The sequence below is a fragment of the Taudactylus pleione genome, unplaced genomic scaffold (assembly GCF_031769625.1).
Source record: "Taudactylus pleione unplaced genomic scaffold, aTauple2 ptg000290l, whole genome shotgun sequence".
NCBI lineage: Eukaryota > Metazoa > Chordata > Amphibia > Anura > Myobatrachidae > Taudactylus > Taudactylus pleione.
In genome coordinates this window covers 5,304,150-5,327,905 of record NW_028284692.1, presented here as the reverse complement: position 1 = coordinate 5,327,905, position 23,756 = coordinate 5,304,150, and positions in this window count along the sequence as shown.

Here is a 23,756-nt window from a genome sequence, read left to right as displayed (position 1 = left end):
GAAAACATCTGGATGCGAGTTTGAGAATGGAGAGTTTTAGTAACTCTGAAAAATGCGAGTTTTAGTGAACAGAGGGCCTGATTCAGAGCCGGACACTCTGACCAGAGCGCTCTCTCTGAATCAGGGCCCTCCTACCTAAAATTGGAGCGGCCAAAAAGATGGTCGCGATGGTCAAGACCATTGCGACCATCGGGCTTGCGACGAGACCCTGCGGTAAGGTCTCGCTGCCGCAAGCCCAGGAGTGCTTTTGGCTATATCAGAGCCAAAAGCACTCCCACTGACATCACTAGTGATGTCAATGGGGCCGGCTCCAGACGGTAGGCGTTCCCATGGGAACACCTCCGTCTGGGCAGCAACGCCCCTGGCACGCCCACCAAAGGGGGCGTGCTGTCATTCACCATCGACAGCACGCCCCCTTTGGTGCGAGACCCATAGCGACAGCTTGTCTGTCGCTATGCGGGTCTCGCGCATGCGCACGACGGAGCTCCCTCCGTCATGCGCATGCGCACTAGGGCACCATCGACCCGCTTGCGAGCGCTCAGTGCTCGCGAGCGGGTCTGAATCAGGCCCAGACACCCTATTATATTGGAAAGTTGTGAAAAATTTTGCACCAAACTCGCAATTTACCAAAACTGACACCCTATTACATTTGGCTCTTACTGTTTCTTAGATCTTTAAGACTAGTTTAGATATTGTATATAGGTCACTACAAGTCATGGACTGTAAAAGTCATGGTTCTATATCTTGCATTGATAAGAGCTAATAAATGCAAAATATCTGTATGCAAGTTCAACAGATTTGGCTGCATCTGTTCTATAAAAACAGGTATCCTAGTTACATAATTGCTCTATAGGGACATATAAAGAACAAATTACATGTCTCCTTTCACAATACCTCAAATAAGGACCAAACCCTTAATTGTTTGTTACCATAGCAGAATAAACACCTCAAACTATTCCAACCTGTGTGGACCCAGCTTGCGGTCACTAAGGCAGTACTTTTTCGGAGCCTGGGCGATGGTGAGTTCAAGCAGGGCTGCGCCCTTTAGGCTTTGGCGCTCCAGGCGACGGCCCTGCTAACCCGTGCCTTGAGCCGCCCTTGATGTGCATTCTCGGATTGGCTTTGCGTTCAAATCCTCCTTGGGGATGCAGCATATGCAACCCTGTGTCTTATTAATGTACTGTAGGGTCATTTTCTACAACATCCTCGACGAAGTAGGACTGTTCCCTTCTGAAAAGGGACAATGTACATGTGGGTAAATTGCAAAATGTGATTTAAAAATCATATGACTATGGGATATGTCAAAGTCAACTTTTACAGCTCCTTTCAGGCTAAATGTAGGCGACAGGCATTAGAGGATGAGGGGCTTCAGAATGCTGCAAATACAATTACAGTACTTTCATCTTTGCGGCTGGGACATGTGAAACCAGAAATTTTGAATGGACGATGATGCACTTGGAAACCTCCTCAATGTAAAGAGCATGGAAAAGAATGTAGAGTTTAACTCTTATTTTTCACAAACTTTACGTCAGCCACACAGCCATGTCTAGGTTGAAGGAGGATGCTGGCACCACCACCTCAGGGAAGGAGTGTGTGCCGTGAGTCCTCAGAGAGGACTATGGCAACCACTACTATTCAGATGAGTTGGCAGGACTGATAGATTCCTTTCAGGTATCATCAGTACTGTCAAGCCTGCAGGTAAATTAGTCATGGATACTTGCATGGTATTGCAGCAGCTACACTCTGCTGTCAAATCCTTTAGGCCTGGCAGAACTCAGTGGTGGTTTCCCAGGGAAAATTTATTTAGTTCTGTGGAACCTTATTAGCTTGAACATGTTGGAACTGTTTGAGGAGAGCATAGTGACTTTTGCTGAAAAGGGGGTTCCATCACTCATCTGAACATGGACTATAGTTCCTCATCAAGGTTCTAGCTAACTGACTGAAGGCTGTCATTGGGCAGATCATTAACTTGGACCAGAGTTGTGGTATTACAGGGTGCAAGAAAACAGACAATCTTGCATTAATTAGGGACGCTGCCCTTTATATCAAGTAATTATAGCAATAAACCACTGCTTTCATGTGTCACTTGTCAGTTTTGATCAGAAGGCATTTTATTGAGCCTTGCATGAATTTATGGGCAGAGCTGTGCAAACATTTGGGATGACAGACTTGCTTTGTTCATATCCTGACTTGATGTATTTAGGTATTTACAGCATGGTACTGGTGAATGACTGTTAGATGAAGTGTGAAAGCACTCATCCAGACCTGCAGAGATATCGGGCAACTTTCAAGGACAAAACTCAGTTGTGGGAAGTCAGAGGTAATGTTGTCTGGAAAGTGGTATCTGTCATCCACTGACCCTGGGAGCTCTAGTTGGATGTGAAGGCACAACCATGAAGTGCTTGGACAAGAGACTACCTCAGGTCACGCTGAAAACTAGCCAGTGGAGCCCCAGTGACCTTACAATTGAAGAGAAAGCACTGGTGCAGAGCAACAATATTGTTCCTGATCTGCTGATACACAGCCTACTAAGAGACTATTCAATCACAAACAATTCTCTAATAGAATTTCAAGTCTATATCTTCCTTCCCTCCTTTCCATTTCCCTTTACTGGCATCCTTTTCAGCAGTCTTAATAGTGTAGTGCAGTTTGTAGAGTGTAGGGTGCTACATTACAAGCTGTATGTCATGTATTGTGTTATAATGTTTGCATGATTTATGTACCTTGTTGTAGTGCATTTAACTGACTTAAGTTACAATTTATTTTTTTTAATTGTTTTTAAATAACACGGTTTTCATTCTGAAAGAAAATGTACTGGTTAGTTTAACATATTGCACTTCTATATTAAATATATTAAATAAGATTTTTATAACAGGGAGCAGGAAGAACAGTGTGCTCTTTCTACTCCATGCATTGATCAAAAAAAGAAATAAAATAATGTTACTAACAAAAGATTAGCCACCCTATCATGTTACTCATTTCTATTTGTGTGTTGTTGAATGCTGTTCCTTGTAGGGTTATAGGGTTATTGCACTGTCCAGCGGAAGATCTCCACTGGTCAAAGTCCTAGATATGCCCTGTGAAGTGTCATGCTGGTTTGAGAGATGTGTATTTCATGAGCTGTCAGAGCTAGGAATGAAGGAGGGGGCTTGGAACAGTGCATCCTTTGTCTGATAAATTGCTTTTCGTTATCAGTTCTGTGAGACAGGCAGCTCAGCTCCTCCTGACCTAGCCCGTCCTGCTCAGTTGCAATTTGTGTCAAGTCCCTTTCTCTGTCTTATCGACCTGTCTTTAGCAGTGACACAAATCTGTCTAAATATTATAACTCCCTCCTTGCCCCTCTGCTGCACTTCTTCCTGACTTTCCCTGTCTATTATATAGATTGTAAGCTCTTGCTCTCCACAAACTTTACATAATTACATTAACTACATACAGTATTGTAATTATGGAACGTTGTAGAATTGTCTGTACTAATACTATTAGGGGTATTCAATATGGGAGCGAAAACATAGTTTTTGCGTTAATATCGCACTTTTGACGTCATTATCGCAGGTTTGACTTTTACACCGTATTCAATTTCAAAGACTTATCGCAGGTTCGAAAATTCTTTGATAAAAAACGGGGATAACTTTTCACCATTGAATAGGTGTCAAAAAAAAGTGCAGAATTGGGGTTTAGGGGTGCAGGCTTAAAAAATATAGCCTACACCCCTGGGAATGACATTTAAAAAAGAACTGTCAAAAAAAGTTTAAAACAAAATAGGGACACCCCAAAAAATGTATTTAAAAATTGGGGTGAAAAAAAAAAAAATGGGAAAAAATTGTTTAACAATAGGGAAATAGTTTCAGGGCTATTCTGCAAGTATGCGGCAGGTGTTTTCTAGAATAGATTTATAGCGGCAGGTGCACAAATGCAGAAATTTTAAAAACTTACTTTAGGGACATCAAAATATGCTAGTACCCATTTTCATGTACCCCAAATTTGATGGGATCACTTAAAAAAACGAAAAAAAAAACCTAAGTGCTCTTCTGTATCACTTCTTCAATGTCGGGAAAAAGCACCTGCTGCGGCTATTTAAATCCCCGACTTTCAATTACAGGCTAAAATGGGGGTATCCATAGTGATCCCCCATGTTTTTACAACTTTAGGGGGGTCCTACAATTTAAGGAAAAATTCGTAACTTTACGCAAATCCAACTTCGGAGTCTCCCGTTTTCGATAATTTCATATTGAATACGGGGATAAGCGGGCGCGCCCCCGATACTTTAATGCAGGTAAAAACTCCGATATGAAACGTAAACTTCGACAGCGAAGTTTACGTTTCATATTGAATACCCCTCTATGTGTTGGTTGCTCTATCCCATGTTGTACAGGGCTTTGGAATTATTGTATCAGCTTAGAAATCAGGGATGGGGAACCTAAGGCCCCCAGAAACATCTGGATAGCAGGGTGCCTAGAATCAGGGGCGCCGAGAGGGGGGAGCGGGTACAAATTACCCGGGCCCCCTGAGGAGCCTGGCGGGGGCCCGGGTCCGGCGCCGCCTCCCCTCCCTCACAGCAGCCCAGCATACAGCATGTGCTGTGCTGCAGTGGAGACTGCTCATGGCTGCTGAGCAGCAGCTACAGCAGTCTCCTGTGTCTGTTGGGGGGAGCGATCACACTGATCGCGACCTCCCCTGGCTTTGCGCTGGGCTGAGGGGGCTCAGAGCGCCCCCCTCGCCAGCGCGCAGCGCCGCTGAAAAACTTTTTTAACATGAAGGGGCATGGCCACGCCTCCCGTGATTAGGCCATGCCCCGTTACCCGGGCCTGCCGCGGCTCTTGGCGGGTCTGCCTAGAATGTCACCCTGCACCCAGAATCTATGCAGCAGTGCCGCCTGGAGCGTCCTTAGGATGCGCCAGACGGTCACACCACTGCCCTTACAGCTCCCCGAAGCATCCTCAGGATGCTTCAGGCATTGCTGTAATCACTTGCAATTGTGGCCCGTTCCCGTGTGACATCACCTGGATGGGGCGTGGCCTGCACCAGGCCCGCAAATAATGTTACATATATCAAAATGGCCCTCGGCAGAAAGAAGGTTCCCTACCCCTGTTATAAATAAAAGATGATGATAATAATAATAATTCTCACTAGACTTCATAGTACTGGCTTCTAGGTGGGTTGTTAATAAAAAAATACAACTAATGAAACTGATGCTCTAGACTCTTTTCTCAAAATAACTGGAATCTGCTACCAAGTCTGTCACCAAAGTCCATCCAAGCATGGTGACAGCAACCTGCAGCTGAAGGTGATCACTGATGCATTATAATTAACAGATGAGCATCATTTAGCTAAGGTAGATAACTCAATAAATAATTTTTTACCAAAATATTATGTACATTTTTGTGACAAGAAGTTGCAGCACGTTTTAATGTACACTGCAATTGTCCTATAATCTCTTTCTAGCAGCCTTGTGATGTCATCAGCAACAGATCAAACCAAGTATACCATTAAAGTTGTAGTCCTGAATCACTGCTGCACTTAATCATATTAAATACATCTTACTGCAATGTACTGAGTATTAATCTGGGAAACAGTCTAACTTTGTATGGTATGCACAGGGGAAGGCTTTAGATTTGGAACTCAGTATGTCCATGTGTATGGAATATTTCAGAAAAAAATTGAAATCTATAACATAAATATATATATATATATCTAGATTTGTTGCATGCCTATCCTTTTATTTGGCCACTATAGCTAGGCTGTTGAATGATCTTTTAAAATAGATGGTTATGACATATTCACTAAATTAATTTATCAATAGATTATTACATATCACACCAGTACACTCACAATACAGGACCTGTGTTAACACAAAAATCATAAAAGGAACAAACAAGGAGCAAATTGCTCCTGGGACAAACCATGTTGCGATTCAAGGGGCACAATTGCATTAAGCTTTTTGCATGTAGCGAATAATTGTGAATTAAGCTAGACACACCTCTTCCCAAATTTAAATCTCCCTGCATATTGTAAATCTGCCCCACCTGCACTGCAGCGTGGTCTTTCCAAGGTGCAAACTGCTTTTTTTTTAATTAGCAAAGAACTCTGATTCAGGCCAAGTTTTATTTATGAAGTTATTAATATAGTGCACCCTCATTCCTTATCACTTTACAGAGAATATATCATTAGTCACATAAGCCCATGCCCCAGTGGAGCTTACAATTTATGTTCCGTATCACATGGACACACACACTAAGGTTAATTGCTTTTCTTAGGAGCCAGTTAACCTACCAATATGTATTTAGAGGAAACCGGAGCATCCAGAGTAAACCTACACAATCAAGGGGAAAACACACTAATTCCACATAGATAGGCCATGACTGGGAATTGACCTCATGACCCCAGAACTGTGAGGCAGCAATGCTAAGCACTGTGCCACTGTGTTTGTCAGCTGTAGACTGTAGAAATCAAATACATGTATAATAGTGGAGGGGTGTTGTAGTTAACTTCTCAGTAGGGGGTAGATGTATGAAGCAGTGAAAAGAGTGGAGAAGTGTGCCAGTGGAGAAGTTGCCTATAGCAGCCAATCAGCTTCTACCTATAATTTTATAGAATGTACTTGATCAATGCAACCTCAAAGCTGATTGCCAAGGGCATCTTCCCCACTAGCACACTTCTCCACTATTATCACTGTGCTTCATACACCTACCCCTATATACTTGACAACGCTGCACCGATGGTCTATCAGATGACCAGCATCATGCCACAGACAAGAGTAGTGTGACTGAATGCTGGCAGCTCCTTTTCAATACTTATAGTCCACAAAATAATACAATAATAGCTCCACGGCCCTGTCACGCTATAGAGGTCTCCCTCTATGTCAGTACAACAAAGATGGCCGACAACATGCATTCTCTAGAAACACTTTCTTCCTGTCTGGGCCTGTACAAATCTGGAAGTGTAGTCAGTTACCTGCCAATTATTTGTCCTGGTCCATGGTTCATATATGCAGTATTTTACAATAATACAATGGAAATTCTTTGGTCACACATAATCAGTGGTTTCATATCAAAACATTACAATACAATAAAATTATTTTCTTTATATTGTCTCTGTCTCATATAAGTCCTTGAATATCCGTCTGTTGTTACGTTGCTCGTCAGAACATTTCACTCCAAAGAATATATATAGAAAAAAGGAGAAAGGAAAACTATATAGTGTAGTATTTTTTGAAAATTTAATGACACATATACCAATACACAAACATAAACATAGAATTCAAGTTTCTCCCTACAGCATGTAGCCACACAAAGAAATACTCTGAGATCACTCAGAACATATATATAAAAAAATTGCACACACAGTCTTCTGAAATTATCCAGACTTAAAAATAAAGGTTTGAACCGTACCTTGATTGGCACCAGATTGGGTGCTTCTTTGGTGCCAATCACGGTACGGTTCAAACCTTTATTTTTAAGTCTGGATAATTTCAGAAGACCGTGTGTGCAATTTTTTATATATATGTTCTGAGTGATCTCAGAGTATTTCTACATGCTGTAGGGAGGAACTTGAATTCTATGTTTATGTTTGTGCATTGGTATATGTGTCATTACATTTTCGAAAAATACTAACTATATAGTTTTCCTTTCTCCTTTTTTCTATATATATTCTTCGGAGTGAAATGTTCTGACGAACAACGTAACAACAGACGGATATTCAAGGACTTATATGAGACAGAGACAATATAAAGAAAAGAATTTTAACTGTATTGTAATGTTTTGATATGAAACCACCGATTAGCGCCCTATATGTGTGACCAAAGAATTTTCATTGTATTATTGTTTATTATAACGGTTTCTGGGTGGGAACAGTAGGTCCCACTTTTTCTTATTATTCAGTATTTTACAATATTTGACTGTATTTACAAAGCTGACATTCTTAACTACATTTTTTTGCTACCTACCCTGATCTAGGTAATGCATTTTCTTTCCTTACACTATTTGATTTGTCTAATTACATCTTGCAGACATTCATTCTGATTTGTCTACAATCCAGAGTACTGGAATCCCTAAAACTAACCCCCAGTGGTATCAGGTACATTATATCTGGGGCACCTTCTGAAGTGCTGTCTTCTGCATCCAGTGTCAGGTCTCCTGCAGCAGCAGTGAGTATGTCAATGTGTGTGTGTCCACTCTAAGTAACCCCTCCCCCACATAATGGGTGCTGGGAGAACTACATCTCCCAGCAGCCCTTGTGCCTTCCAGCAGCCCCCTCCCCAGTGAGAAGATGGAGGGCAGGCCGCCGGGAGCCGCAGAGACCCCCGGGCAGGTAAATGTAAAACGCAGCACAGGGCTTTTAGCGCTGAAAACCCCGTGACCACTTTCTTTTTTTTTTAATTGGACACCGCGGGTATCAGCAGTGTGCATACCTACGGTAATCCAAAATTAGGCGCAAGTTTTCTTCTTAGCTAAACCTTGCTCCCAATTGAATATGCCCCATAGTTGCATAGTCTCATCTAGAATTTATAACATATTTTCCCAAGTCCCCAACATCTGTTGGAGGGACTGTGGATATGTGGGTCTCATCAAACATTTTTTAAATTGTGTATCATAGGCCTAAAACTATCTGAACAAATAATGATTATTCAGATCCTGGCTGACCCATCAGTTTCATAATTGAATATATCAATGAAGCCTCTCAGTAAACACACACAATATGGCAATAATCCAAATTGCTAAGAAATAAAAAAAGGAGCACCACCCAATGCTAGAAGGGTTTATATAATAGATGCAGTATAATTTTACTATGCTAAACAATGCCTTACCTACATTTAAAAAAAAAAACAACCTGATTTCAATATGTAATTCTTAAAGGAATGAACATAGCTGATGTCAACCTGGTTTCTCCTCTGTTGATTATTCCCATCTTCTCCCCCCTGATTCTTTCCTTGGTTCTTGAACAATCTTACACTGACCAGTCTCTCTCTACTTGTGGTTTTCTATGATCACAAAACACTGGTTCTGTAAAAAATCTAATGAGCCTTTTGCTCCCTTATCATTTTCCAGCCATTATTCTCCTGATAAAAAAGAACCAGGAAATTAATACTTATGCTCTTATGGTTTTGACCACTAAACAAGTTGGTGGTCATTTTACACATGCTCAGAATTTTTCAACAATAGCCAGTCACTTCACTCCAAAGGGACTGCCAACGTCCTTACAGTCTATGGAGTCAATCTTAAGAAAATTACCTTCACTTACCTCCCAGCTGCCGACATCACCCTCGGATATGAAACAGCTTTGTAGACAAAACAAATTACTCACTAGCCAATCTTGCATTAATAAGAATACAGACGGTCACAGATGACCAGACTACTTGCCACATTGGTGATTGTGTTTCACAGTTCACCAAGAACTTTGTTCTAAAAGTGGAGTCTCACAAATTTGTTCCATACTTCGTTACAGTAGCTTTTACATAGTGACCAGTGATTTAAGTCCAGTTATTGTGATCCTCCACTTACTTTTCAGCCTAGGAGCCAGACTTGGCAATTTATTGGGATTCTAATGTCTATTCTGCCTAAATTGTCACAACCCGGGCTTGTAACCCCTGCCTCTGGGTCACTTACTGCTCCTGCGGCCAGCCGGCTTGCTCCCTGAGCTCAGTTCATGCGTCCACTGTCATCCCTGTGAGACGCAGGCTTCATTGTTTTCGGCCTGCCAGGCCACAGCACTGCTGTCCTGATCACCTGATCACGATCTGGCCAATCACTAGCCAGTCAGTATCATCTGACACTGCTCATCCAATCATGGCTAACCCCGGGGAATATATTCCAGTCTGGGCTCTCTGTCATTGCCAGTACAATGTCTAGCTCAGTCCCTACGGAGTGAAGCTCAACTGTGCTCCTGTTACATTAATTTGTTATCCTGCTGGTGAAGCTGTTTGTATATGCTGCGCTGATTTTCATTGCCATTCTACTCCTGTGTAATCAACATCTCAAGTTGCACAGGTAATTCCAGCCTGCTCCTGTTTGCGGAATCTGTTCTAATAATGTGCAAAGTATACACCGGTCTCTGCTCAGGTGATATCAGCTGTTTCAGCTTCCCTGGTTCCGTTCTGAATTATTCTACAGCTAACATCCATTGTTCGGTCTGTGTCTGGTCCTGTCATCTTTAGAGTGCTCCCAGACTACAGAGAATCCCCAGTTCAAGCCTGGTAAATCCTTCTGCCAAGATCTTCCACTCAAGTGTCCTGAACTACAGAACCAAATAAGAAGAGTGCTTTTATTATTATCAAGTAACAACCCAGTTCAGACTGGTTAATCTACTGCTACACTCTTCTCTGCTACATACACCATACCATCATCAACACTGATGTCCCTAGTGGTCTAGTGGGTACAATCCTGCATCTCTCTGCCGAGACCCTGGTTCGATTCCCGGTCAAGGAAGCAACTACTCACATGTCAAGAGGTGTCCTCAGGCCTGCCAGCTTGCTTACGCACCTCCCACTTCTCAAACAGACATCTACCCGAACCGGTTCCACAAACAATCACAAGCGTGACATAAATTCAATTAGATCTACAGTTACCAAACCATCACCTACAGTATTTAAGTCCAGATTCCCAGGTATTCTGATTGATACAACAGACGTATTGTTTGCCTTCAATTCCAGGCTTGTAAGGACTAACGTTGTTATACTTAGTGCTTAATCCAGGATTTTCCATTAAGCTTCTCCTGCTTTCATTAGGTTATTGATTTCAGTCCCTTGGGATAAGGTCATGATATCATTTTATAGTAGTCATTTTATGGAAATTAGTATATCTGTATATATACAATATCATTGATACAACACTTAATACTTTCATAACACAATGTATCCCTGCTTGCAATGTCCATTTAAATGCAATATGCACTGAACACAGGCATTTATCTTTTTGTTGAAGTACCATAGCAAGAAAGTTATTCCCATTTACTAACAATTTCCTAAATTTGAAACTAAAAGCTTAAACATAAGCAATAAAGTGTAATGTGCACGAGGTTAATGTTTTTTCCTAGTTTTGTACTAATGTTCCTGGGAACATTAGAGGAAGAGCAAAGCTTTGCCTGTATCGTTTGCATCTTCGTTCAGGCAAAATGTGGAATTTTCAGATGAGTTTTGATGCCTTTTCTTATACCACTTAGAAAACACGATTTTATTTTGCTAGACTAAATATTTGAGATGCAAGACAGAATTACAATTTTTTCAGTATTAAGAGAGGATCTCTGAGGATTTGGAGATCAGTCCCCAACATATACTTTCAAGAAGATGCTCTTTACACTTATGATTAATTCTAGACATAAATAAGGGTCAAACTCCATGTTAGTAGTTAGCTAAAAGCTAAAGAGGGTGTGTAAAAAAATGGTAGTAGGCAGGACAATGATGTGCATTGTGCATTTTTTTATATATTTTTTTAAAACATATAGGTCTGATTTTCAAGAAGGTATGAGAAGTATACAGAAGATTATGGGGAAGTATTACAATTAAGTCATTCACAATGTACACTGCAAATATTGGCCGTTCAGCCTAACAGAGGCCCTGATTCAGACCTGCTCGCAGCCGCTGGCCACTCGCGGGCATCTTTGAATCAGGCCCCGAATGCGCTAACTGCTAAGGAGAGTATTTGCATCAATTTCTGTGTACAAAGATGACAATGCTGCACCCTGGGAAGGGCCAAAGTGGTGGAGTGACAGAGGTATATTTAGTACAAGTAAGAAATGAAATTACAAAGAGGCAGCATCAGGAGTCTACAGGGAGTTGTAATATAGGAAAAGGGGATCATTCATAATACCAGGTCCTTGCAGTGTCGGTGCTGTTCAATGTATTGGATTATATTAGTTATGTGTTCTAAATTGTGTATTTGCCAGACCTTACTGTATAGATTACGGAATTGATTGTAGGACTTTTGAAACGTTTGGCTAAAGTGCTTGAAGGTGGGGACTAGGTACCATGGGCCTGATTCAGAGCCGTTCGCTATTTGCGGTCGTTCGTTCAAAAACAAGGGGTGGCTATTCAAATGATCAGTTCGCAAATTGCAGTCTGTTCACACCTCTAAGTCTGAATGAGCGAGCAAAACATACGCTCGTTTATTTGTTAAAAACGCCCCCTGGCCGCACGCACCATACGTCATGTCCGCTATTTATTAGATTAATCGAGTACATCGACCAGCGTATGAACTGCTCGCTATTCTTGTGGTTGGTTTTTGCTACCACAATCTTGCGAGCAGTTCTGACTATAAAATAACCCAGTGACGTGGTCAATGACGCTGCTGTATTAATTATGCACACCCATAAAACGCCCGTTTTGACCTTTAAGCACGCCTGCGTTCGGATCTCCACTCCCCATTTTCAAGCACCTTCCCCTGTTACCACCCACATACGCCTCATTCTGTCACTCAAAATAGCAGGCATTCGCTATATTGCGAGCACATGAATTTCGGCCGCACTGACTGGTTCGCGCATGCGTATAACGATCCGTACGCATGCGCAGATGTGCGAACATCGCTCGGAACGAGCGTACTGCCGCTAGCGAGTGGCTCTGAATGAGGGCCCATATCCTTATACAGGACCAATCATCAATTTGTGAAGCTCCTTTAGGAGGAACAAGATGCCTAAGGAAAAGGTTGTAAAGAATGGAGACCAGACCTCTACAGTTTGACATGTCAAGACTTCTATTGCCGAGGGGTTGAGCTGGGACCAAAGTCTGTGCCCTAGAATAGAGTTAAAGAAGTAACAGATTTTTAAGTTTTGGTTGAAGCTGTTGGTACGGAGGTGAAAGTGGTTTCAAACCTTGCTGACCTCTGGAAAGGATAGCAGAGGTGCAATATCTGAAATAAGTTTCATGTTGTATTTGGGCCACTCATGAAATGCTTTATGGTTAAGGCAATGACCAAGGTCATTGTAGAGGGACAGTTCCCTAAACGGTCCATATTTACAGTACGCTGGATAATATATATATACACATTAAAGTCTGGGTAGTGTACTCCCTTAAGGCTTGTACCTCTCTCTAAGAAAGGTGGCTGCAGATTGTTCCTCCATAGATGCAACCGGCTTTGTGCTGAAAAGAGCTTGGGCCCTAAATAGCTCTTCTGTGTAGCGAGAGCAGAAATTGGGATGCCTCTAGTGGCAAAATTATAGTCCAAATGAAAAATAGAATCATCTGTCTCGATTTCTCATAGTCCAATTGAAAAAAAAAAAAAAAAACACAAACGCAACATACCGAAATATCTCCATTCAAATAGTCTACTTGCTCACTACCAATGACTGAAGTCAAACTTCCAAAGCCAAGCTTCCAGGGACTACACTTAACTGCCACACACAAGTGCTTTTCCACAATGGCTGCTTATGATTGGCTAGCAATGAGGGGGGAGTCACGGGAACCTGATACTGTCATATTTGGACTACAACAGATAAGAAATATAATTTTAGTTTTCCCCAGATCACTGCCAGCTCTTGGCTTTCTGTGGAGTGGTGCACTGCTAGAAACACCCCTGAAAATGCACTATTTGCACCCCTTTGTCTCATAAGAATCTTGCTCCATAAAGTTTTTTTTTTTTTGCACTACAATGTAACATGGGGCACTCCCTGTACACCTACTCCATATAAGTGGGAAAGCTTTCACTGCACAATGCCACCGCTCAACCTATGCAAACCTTAAAGTACCCTACAGGAAATGTAAAAGCATTTGCACAAATGAAGAGGTACAGAGATTGTATAATCTCATTGCACAGCATTTTACTGTTCATAAAAGGCTTCCAATGGCTGCTTTACAGTTTTAATTTATAGTAGTTATGTACAATTTACCCTTCTCAAAGTATACCTGCTATGCCTTTCTCTGTCCTGTTTGCATGCGCCTGGAACTTGCAAATGATATCCATGTCAAGGGATGGAATCGGGAAGCCGGCTGACATTATAACGACATCCATCTTCCCGACTGTCATATCCCGGCGAGGGTGAAATGACCGGCATCTAGATGTAGACGCTGCTCATTTCACCAACGCCGGGAGACCGGCACCTGGCATCCTGATCGAAGGGATGCCGGGTGCCGCGAGCGGACAGCCGCGCGCGGGGGGGGGGGTTAGGTTTAGGGCTCCCGGGGGGGGACTTAGGGTTAGGCAGCGGGGAAGGGGGGGTTAGGTTTAGGCACTTAGAGGGGGGATTAGGGTTAGGGACTTGGGGGGGAGGTTAGGCACCCCTAAGGGGGGTAGGTTAGTTCATACTTACCTGGGGACGATCAGGATTTCCAGCGCTGTCGGGAGCTGTTCCACTGTCGGCCTGACGCTGCCGGGATTCGAACTGCCTGCCACGCGGCCGGCGGTATTACATACCGATTCCCTTGTCAATACTGGTAAGTTGTCCTAAATGCTAAATCCTAAATCAGAGATACCTATTAAAAATGCAGCATAACAGCATGAGGTTAAATGCTAGTCTAATGATCAGGTAGATGCATTTTTATGTGTCTCCAAGTTTATCAGGTCAGTCTTAAAGGGTCTTAGGTGATCAAGTTATTGACTTCTTGTACTTTTCCTCCTCCAAGATACAACAATAATATAATAAATAAGGTAAAACAAGAACACCAGCATTGGTAAGTCGCATGGAGCGTAGGCAATTATACAGTATCAGAGTCGTTAAACCAACTTGGAGACAAAAAGCACAGGTGGTAAGGGAGTAGCAAGGAAGAGGGCACTGCTTGTGAGTTTAAATACTAAAGGGGAGGGGTTACCATTTGGAGGGTTAAATGAGAAGGGCGTGTCAAGGTCGGAAAGGTAAGTGGAGAGTTAGGGGCAGCGCTGGTAGGCTTTAATAAGATGTTGTGTTTTGAGTATACCTGTGAAGCTAGTAAGTCTGATCTCTGGAACTGACTCTTTTGCCAAGTCAGACTTTCGAAGGACAGAGTGGGAGAGGTCTTGGAGGTGAGCATGAGAGCAGATCACCAGGACAAATGTCAGCAATCAGTGAAATAGGGGACGGGTCAGGAAGGGGAAAACAGCTTTGAGATTTGAGGGCTTTATATGCAAGGATAAGCAATTTAATCTAGACACTAAAGTGGATATGGCCATTGAGACAGGTTGCTGAAAGGCAGAAAATTAGATGAGAAGCAGCATTCAGAATATACTGAAGAAAGACGAGAGAGGACAAGGATACAGTAGTTGAGGCAGGATATGATGAATGTGTGGTATCAGGGGCAAGTAAGGGCCTGAACTTAGAGATGTTGTACTTATGGAAATGGCAGGTGTAAGAGAAACATTGAATGTGAGGGGTGAAGGAGATGGAGACAAGGATGACACCCACGTAGTGGACTTGATGGAAAGCAGGAAGGGAGATGTTATCAATTAAGAGTGGTTGAGATGAGGGGATCCTGAAGGGCACGATGACAAATCTTGAAGTAGAAAACCCCTTAAAACTGTCTATACAAGATATTTTGATTAGTCAATTTGACAATAATTGACCAACCAATGAATTGTTAGTTCCATAACTACCATGGAACAAACTTCAATGGAATGACGTGGACTAGCACTGCCACATGTGAGTTATTACTTTTTCTTACATGAATGGAGAACACAATATAATTATTGCAGTTAGCTTGTTCATTAAGGCACTAAAACTGCTGCTGGTTATTTTCCCTGCATAAGAAAAAAAATCTTGTTGTTCCTTCTGAAAATTCAACAAACAACGTGTTGGCACTGTTACTGTGCCCACACTTAACACAACCATAACAAGATAATGCATGAGAGACTATGGATGAAAGTAGGTGTGTCCAATATCATTAATTCATATGACTGTGTAGTTCTCATCAGATCCCACCGAGAGACTGTATCCCATTCTAACCCAGCAGGTTTTTTTTTTTTCAAGATGAAAATAATTTTAAAGAATTAAAATTACAAACTTGAAAATTCAATGAAAATTAAAACTACCCCAATTTCCAAATATTCTTTACCAGGGATCCAGTGCTCACTGCTCAGGACATTCAGCTGGTCTCTCAAATTCAAAGCTCTCAATCCTGCAACATTCTGCTGCCAATGTGTTTTTCGAGTGGCCAACAGAGCAGTATCATAAACAAGATTGGTTTGGCCGGAACAAGGAGTATACAGTACAATAGCGGACCTGTTCTTATTTGCAAACAGGAAACATGTTGTCCAGTGACAAAACAAAGATTGCAAAGTATTAAGGGTGAGGGTGGCAGTAGCAAGATACCTTAAAACTAATTGCTGCTTTAAATCTAGTGGCAATCTTGCCGGAATCATGCTGGTACCAGCAAATCAGAACTTTAGTCTACATTCCTCATTATAGGAAGAAATGTAGGCTCCTCAAAAGGTAATTTATACCTTTTGTTTCTACAATGTATTTTTTTTTCAATTGGTTTAATCTAAAAAATGAAATTATTCATATATCCAAAAGGGTGTGCGGTCATAATACCGACAGTCCGGATGCCGGCGCTTAGAATGCCAGCATCCGGGTTAGGGCCAGGCATCAGGGTTAGGGGAGAAATAACCGAACACTGGAGGATTGGAGGTCTGACCTGGAAGTCACAATCACATGACCGGCGGGACACGGAAGACGCCGCTAGAGCAGATAAGTCACCACTGGGCAACCAGGGACGATATATCGACATTCTAACATGTCAACATTTCATTATTGTCTACATGATAGTTAACATTATGACTGTCTACACATAGTGTACCCAACTCTGCTGCTATACAGCAGTGGGGAAAAAGGATTAATTACCAGGTCAGCATAAATTTGCCTCTATAAGAAAAGTCCTTTACCTTCTTCTGAGATTGGACAAAGTACATTAATTACTTCTTCCTTAAAGTTACGGTCATTGTATGACAGGAGAAAACAGCAAACTTTTTAAATACGAGGATTCTTCCCTTAGCCACTTTCACAAAAGATCTTTTTTATTTTTACATCAAACATTTACAGGGATACCAAGCGTAGTTTATTGGAGGTTGTAGATCTAGGATTTGAGACAAAACTTATATAGATAAACATCTGTTTTTAGCACTTTAAGATTTATTTTTTTTCTAAACTTTTGTCTATGTTTACACACAATACTATAGACTAAATCTGGGTACACCCTATACGATATATTGTGCAATCTTGGTACTTTCGCCCAATTTGCACAACCATCGTGTAGTGTGTACACCCAATCTGTCATTTACACACGTCGTTCATCACATCGTTCCCATCTGATGTGCTGCATGTCATATGGGATTTAATGAACAATGTGGTGCACGTCATGTAGGATGTACGCATAACTGCACGACCACATGATATATTGGTACAATCTTTCCTCTGTTTGCCATTGATCTATACGATGATTGCATATTGTGTACAGGAGAAACGAGTAGTTGGATACAATCAGACACAAAATGCCATCATTCAGAAGATTACATAGTGTGTACACTCTATATTGTGTGTTCTGGGATAAGTGAAATTGGAACGACTGTCACATCGCTTGTTTCATTGTTCAAGTATGTACCCAGTAAAAGATGACATGCTAATATACTATGGGAGCGATAATCCGTTTGTTAATAGCCTCAGATCACCTCTTCCATGCAGGAAACACTTGTAATCACATCCAGGCGTTTTGCGCCTGTCACCGGAGGTGCATTGTAGGGCATGCAGAGAGTAATCTCTAGGAGTGCCCAAAGGCTATTTACATGGGAGCTAGGTGCCTTAGAATACTGTAGGCGAATCAATGATGGAATCTATTGTGATAACAGTGTGGGCAAAGCACCATGACTACTAAAGCAGTGGCAGTGAAAAGGTTAAAGTAGACGATACATTTTTTAAGATACTGTAAGACAGTCTAATGTTTTCATAATGATCTAAAAATAAATACACGTATTATTATTACTACTATTAATTAGAATGACTGGGAGTTGGGGGTTTCAGACTTATCTATAGCATGGGGAACCGTACTTACTGTAGACTATGCTATATTTAAAAATGACCTCTGCATTGCCCCACTGTCTGTTACATGCCCCTCATTAACTTGCTTGGCATTCCAAAACATCCTGCATATCAGATGCCTTAATTAGAATAATATTCACACTAGTGTTTCCTATATCTTTGTAACAGTGTCAGTCTTTAACAGTATGCACTAGCCTTTACGAAGGAATGGTGTAACTATTTGGAATCCGTACATACATCGTTTCATGTGTCTATTGGAAATTCCTTCTCCAGTCCACTTACTTTTATGTTTCTTCACAGCTGACAGAAGCAACAGGAACTCAAAAGGTCAAACAAGATGGACAACAGCATAATGTGAAAATTCTGTGTCACCATAGTCAGTTGTATATTGCTCTGGACAGAGGTATTTATACACATTGGTCTATTGAAGATGCAATTAAATAAAAAATGTGAGTTAGAGTCATTAATGATAGAGAAATAACAGAATCTGGCTGCCGTGGGAATGGTGGCATGGATCACAGGAGACGGCTGGCAAGCATCCTGCGACCAGGTTATATCACCTCTTACTGCATTAAAGGAAAACATGTTAACAAGACTTTCCTGGATATAAACTGTAGCGTTGTATATGACCTACTTTTGCTTAAGTTGTTCTTGTCCCCAACACATTAACTGCAATGAACATTTCTCCTAGACTGGCGTGATACACACATCTTTGCATGTTAATAAGGTGCTTCTGTATATCATTACAATGCTCTACATGACATTAGCCCAATATGTCATTTGACTGAGTTAATACATGGCTTTGCATATCAATATACTGCTGTCCAAAATGAAATTTTATGGCCTCTATTATACAGCGTACCCATTTAAGTAAAGTGACGTTTTAAAAGATGTACTAAAAGGATTGGTTGTCATCACTCAGACATGATCACTGCCCTATAAGTGCCTTTTGCCTTATAAGTCCTACTGATAGTCTGCAACCAACGAGAACAGCTAAGCTTTGATACATCAGATCACATTTCCATGTTGTCATTTCATGTTTTGAAAATCCAGAAAGAATAGAGTATACTATATTAATAAAAATACCTGTTGATTTTACAGATGTACTAGCTGCTGAACAATAGTGTGGATATTTCTGATAGTCAGTCCAAGTTGTGCAGCGTGTCTTACTATCCATTCATAGAACACAATGGAGCAGATGTACTAAGCTCTGGAAAGTGATAAACTGGAGAATGATAAACGACCAACCAATCAGCTCTTGTTTTTCAAACACAGCCTTTAACATGACAGTTAGGAGCTGAGTGGCTGGTAGTTTATCAATTTTTAATTTCTTTCTTTCCAGAGCTTAGTACATCTCCACGAGAAATACACACAATCTGTCTCTGAGCAAATGGAGTGGTGGTTGCAGCCTATTCTTGCCCTGGAATTTTGGATCCACCTCAAGGATGAAAAAGTAAACACACTCACCTACAGCCAATAAGCAAGTTAGAGGAGGGGTTAAGTGTGAGGCTGGTGTGTGTCTAGTGAGAGAGTGGACCAATTCAAGACAAGGGGCCATCCTGTTCCTGAAGAGAGAGAGTTACCACACTGACTGGCTGAGGGAACCTCAGCAATACAAGGTCTGTGTGCTTTTTGTGTTCACCTACCAATGAGAAGATGGTAAGCAGCCTAGCTGCCCACTGGTCAAAGAGGGGCCAATTCACATCACAATAGAAAAAATACATTAATTAAGAGATTGTGTTGACTTTAAAGTCACCCCTTGTCCTTTTCTATCAGGAGTATTTAGAAAAATCTGAAGAGTTATGGTTTAACATACCTTTTGTTATCTATTTTTCTTCGAGGTCCATAGGGTCCAGGCACCAAACAGATAAAAGCTTTAGCTCCCAGGATGCACTGGGTCCTCCTCCATATATACCCCGCCCCTGACTACAGGCACTTAGTTTGTTACCAAGCCCAAGGCAGGAGAAGGAAAGAGAAGAAGGAAGGACAATTGTACATCAGAAACACTCTCTCTAAGAAGAGGGAATCATTGAAATACAAAAAAAAAAAAAAAAAGATTACCCTATAACACCAGGTGCATTAGGGAAGGTGCCCTATGGACCTCGAAGAAAGAGAGTTAACAAAGGTACGTTATTTTCTTCTTCGGGTTCCATAGGGTCCACAGGAATTACCTTGGGGATGTCCTAAAGTAGTTCACTTAAGGGTGGGGACACTCCTGTTTAGCAGAAAGGAGAAACCGACTCTCAAAGGAAGCATCCTGAGAGGCAAAAGTATGAAATGCGTAAAATTTGAGAAAAGTGTGGACGGAAGACCACGTGACTGCCTTGCACAATTGTTCAGCAGAGGCACCACGACAGAACACCCATGATGGTCCCACAGATCGAGTAGAATGTGCCATCACTGTGTTTGGAACATATAGATCAGCTTGTGATGGTACGAAGAACAGCTCTATCTTGATGAAAGAGACCCTGCGGGCAGAGGAGATAGCAAGAAGAAAAACCTTCTTCGCTGTCAACCACTTAAGGTCTACTGATTTCAGGGGTTCATATGGGGGAGCCTGTAGAGCCCTGAGAACCAAAGACCAATCCCACGGAGCTACCGGAGGGACAAATGGAGGCTGATCCCTCAGAACACCCTGAAAAAAAATATCCTATCATCAGGCAGGGGGCGATTCTTCGCTGAAACCAAACTGACAGTGCAGATACCTGAACTCTCAGGGTGGCCATGCGGAGACCCAGGTCTAACCCAGCCTGGAGAAAAGCAAGCACTCGTGAGACCCTAAAAAATTCAGGATATTTTCTATGCTTACACCTTTGAAAATATGAGTGCCAAACTCTGTAATAGATGCGGGCAGAGGAGGGCTTCCGTGCCCTAAGCATCGTCTGAATTGCAGAAGTAGTAAAACCCTTGGCTCTTAAGATGGAAGATTCAAGAGCCACGTGGTCAAAGACAGACGGGGAAGGTCCAGATGCAGGCAGGGACCCTCTGTTAACAGGTCCGGCCTTAGAGGAAGAGGCCATGGAGTGTCTATGGAGAGACTCTGAAGGTCGGTGAACTAATGGCGTCTGGGCCAAGCAGGGCCTACCAGTATTACTGTTCCGCCCTCCTGCTTGAATTTCCTGATGACCCTTGGAGGAGGGAGATTGGAGGAAAAAGATACGCTAGCTTGAACTTCCACTTCACTGTTAGAGCGTCCACAAAATCAGCTGCGGGATCCCTGGTTCTGGACCCGTACCTGGGGACCCTGTGGTTGTGGCCTGAGGTCTACCTCTGACAGTCCCCATTTGTCCACTATTGTCTGAAAGACACTGGATGAAGAGCCCATTCCCCGGGGTGTATATCCTGACGACTAAGGAAGCCCGCTTCCCAGTTGAGAGCTCCTGGTATGAATACTGCAGAGTTTGCAGGAAGATGACATTCTGCCCAGGCCAGAATGTTGTTACTTCCGTCATGGCTACCAGACTTCACGTACCTCCCTGATGGTTGAGGTAGGCTACTACGGTTGCGATGTCGGACTGTATCTGGACAGGCTTGCCCTTCAGTATATCCTGTGCCTGAACGAGTGCTGTGAATACTGCACGAACTTCCAGGATGTTTATGGGAGGTGACCCTCCTTGGTCGTCCATCTTCCCTGAATGGTGTGACGACCCGTCACTGCGTCCCATCCACGGAGGCTGGCATCATTGACAAGCACCAAATCTAGAATCCAGAACGGACGATCCCTGTTCAGGTGAAACATCTGTAACCACCATGAGAGGGAAAGTTGAACCTCTGGGGAAAGACTGATAGTCTGTGATTTTATTAACTGGTACTCCCCATTCCACCGGGAGAGGATCAGCTGTTGCAGTGGTCTTGAGTGGAACTGAGCATATTCCACCATGTCGAAGGTGGACACCATGGACCCCAGAACCTGCATCACTGAGTGGATAGACACTGTCTGATTGCATAGAAATCTGCAAACCTGCAATTGAAGGGCCACAATCTTGTATCCTGGCAGAAATATCCTTTGGGCCAGAGAATCCAGGAGTGCACCTAAATGCACCACCTAGTGTACTGGAGAAAGCAATGTCTTTTTCCAATTTATGATCCAGCCGTGTCTGTGTAGGCAGACAATAGTCAGTCTGAGATGATGCTGCAATACCTCTGGAGACTGTGCCAATATAAGGAGGTCGTCTAAGTATGGCAGTATTCTGACTCCCTGACACCTGAGGTAGGCAGTCATTACTGCTATTATCTTGGTAAAGACCCACAGGGCTGTTGACAAAAGGCAGTACCTGAAATTGGAAATGTTGCTGCAGAACTGCAAACCGCAGAAACCTTTGGTGGGAAGGTGTAATTGGCACATGCAGATACGCATCCTGAATGTCCAAGGACACCATAAAATCCCCCGGTTCCATTGCCAGAAAAATTGACCGAAGAGTTTCCATACGGAGCTTGGGCAGCTGGATAAATCTGCTGAGACCTTTCAAATACAGAGTAGGTCGATGCGACCCATTGGTCTTCTGGATCAAAAATAGATTGGAATAATAACCCTTTCTTTGTTGATCCAACAGGACCGGGATTATTACCCCTGAATCCAGCAGGCAACGAATGGCCTGCTGGAGAGCTAAGGCCTTTGCAGACTACGAGGGAGGAGTTGTGCAAAAAAAACCTTTGTGGGGGACTTTTCCAGAAAGTAAGGGCGTACCTTCAAGAGACCACTTCCCGCCCCATCAGGCCGAGGGTTTATCGTCTCACTGGGAAGCCGGACGTCCGATTGCCCATGATCTCTTAGTTTGCAGTGTCTTACGAGAACTGGGTTGTCTAAAGGAAGTCTGACCTTTTGCTTTTCCTTGCGGGCGAAAAGTCCGAAATGACGACTGCCTAGGTCTAGTCGTTAAAGGCAGACCAGCTGCCTTGGAAGCCGCCAAAGTAGCTACAATCTTATCCAATTCTGTGTCAAACAAAATGCTTCCCATAAACAGCAGGGATTCCAAAGCCTTTTTGGCCTGCATCTGCTCCCTTAACCATAGGGCTCTGCAAGCAACAACTGAGGCAGCTGATGTCTTAGAAGCCAGAATATCGGCGTCTAATTCCGCCTCTCCCAGATAGGAGGCTGCCTCCTTGATAAAAGAGATGATCGTCAGCTGCTCTCTGGAAGAGTACAGTATGTCCATTCTTCAATGGCGTTAGATACCTAGGCCGTGGCCATGGCCGGGCGAGTAACTGCTCCTGATAGAGAAAAAAAACGCTTTGAGACAGGCTTCAAGTCTTCGATCTGTGGAATCCTTAAGGGAGGATGCAGATGGTATGGGCAATGAGACGCTCTTAATCAGATGTGCCACATGAGCATCCACAGTTGGCGGAACTTCCCACCTAGCGCATTCGTCAGGTGGGAGGGGATATAAAGAAGTAACCTTCTTTGTAACATGGAATAGTCTATACGGAGAACTCCATGCTTCCCCCATAAGTTCAGATTGGACAGATTCAGGAAACTCAGCCTTTACGACCCTCTTGCGCTTCAACACCGGAACATTCTTATGTTCTGGCTCTTCACTATCTATGTTTAAAATAGTTTTAACCGTCCTAGAAAGAGGAAACATCCATTGTTGCCAGATAGTCCTTCTCTCCAGAGAGGAGTCAAGTACCTCTTCAAATTCATCTGAAGATGCATCAGAATCTGCAGGCTGGACGGACTGATAGGAAGAAGCCGACTGCCTTCTGGTTTTAGGCACTACCGGCCTGCCTACTTGCAGCATTTGCTGAAATGCAGCAGGGGACGGAGCCATACTCTGGCTTGAGTGGGCATAAACATCCATCCAGGACAGATGCATAGGAGGCATAAACATAGT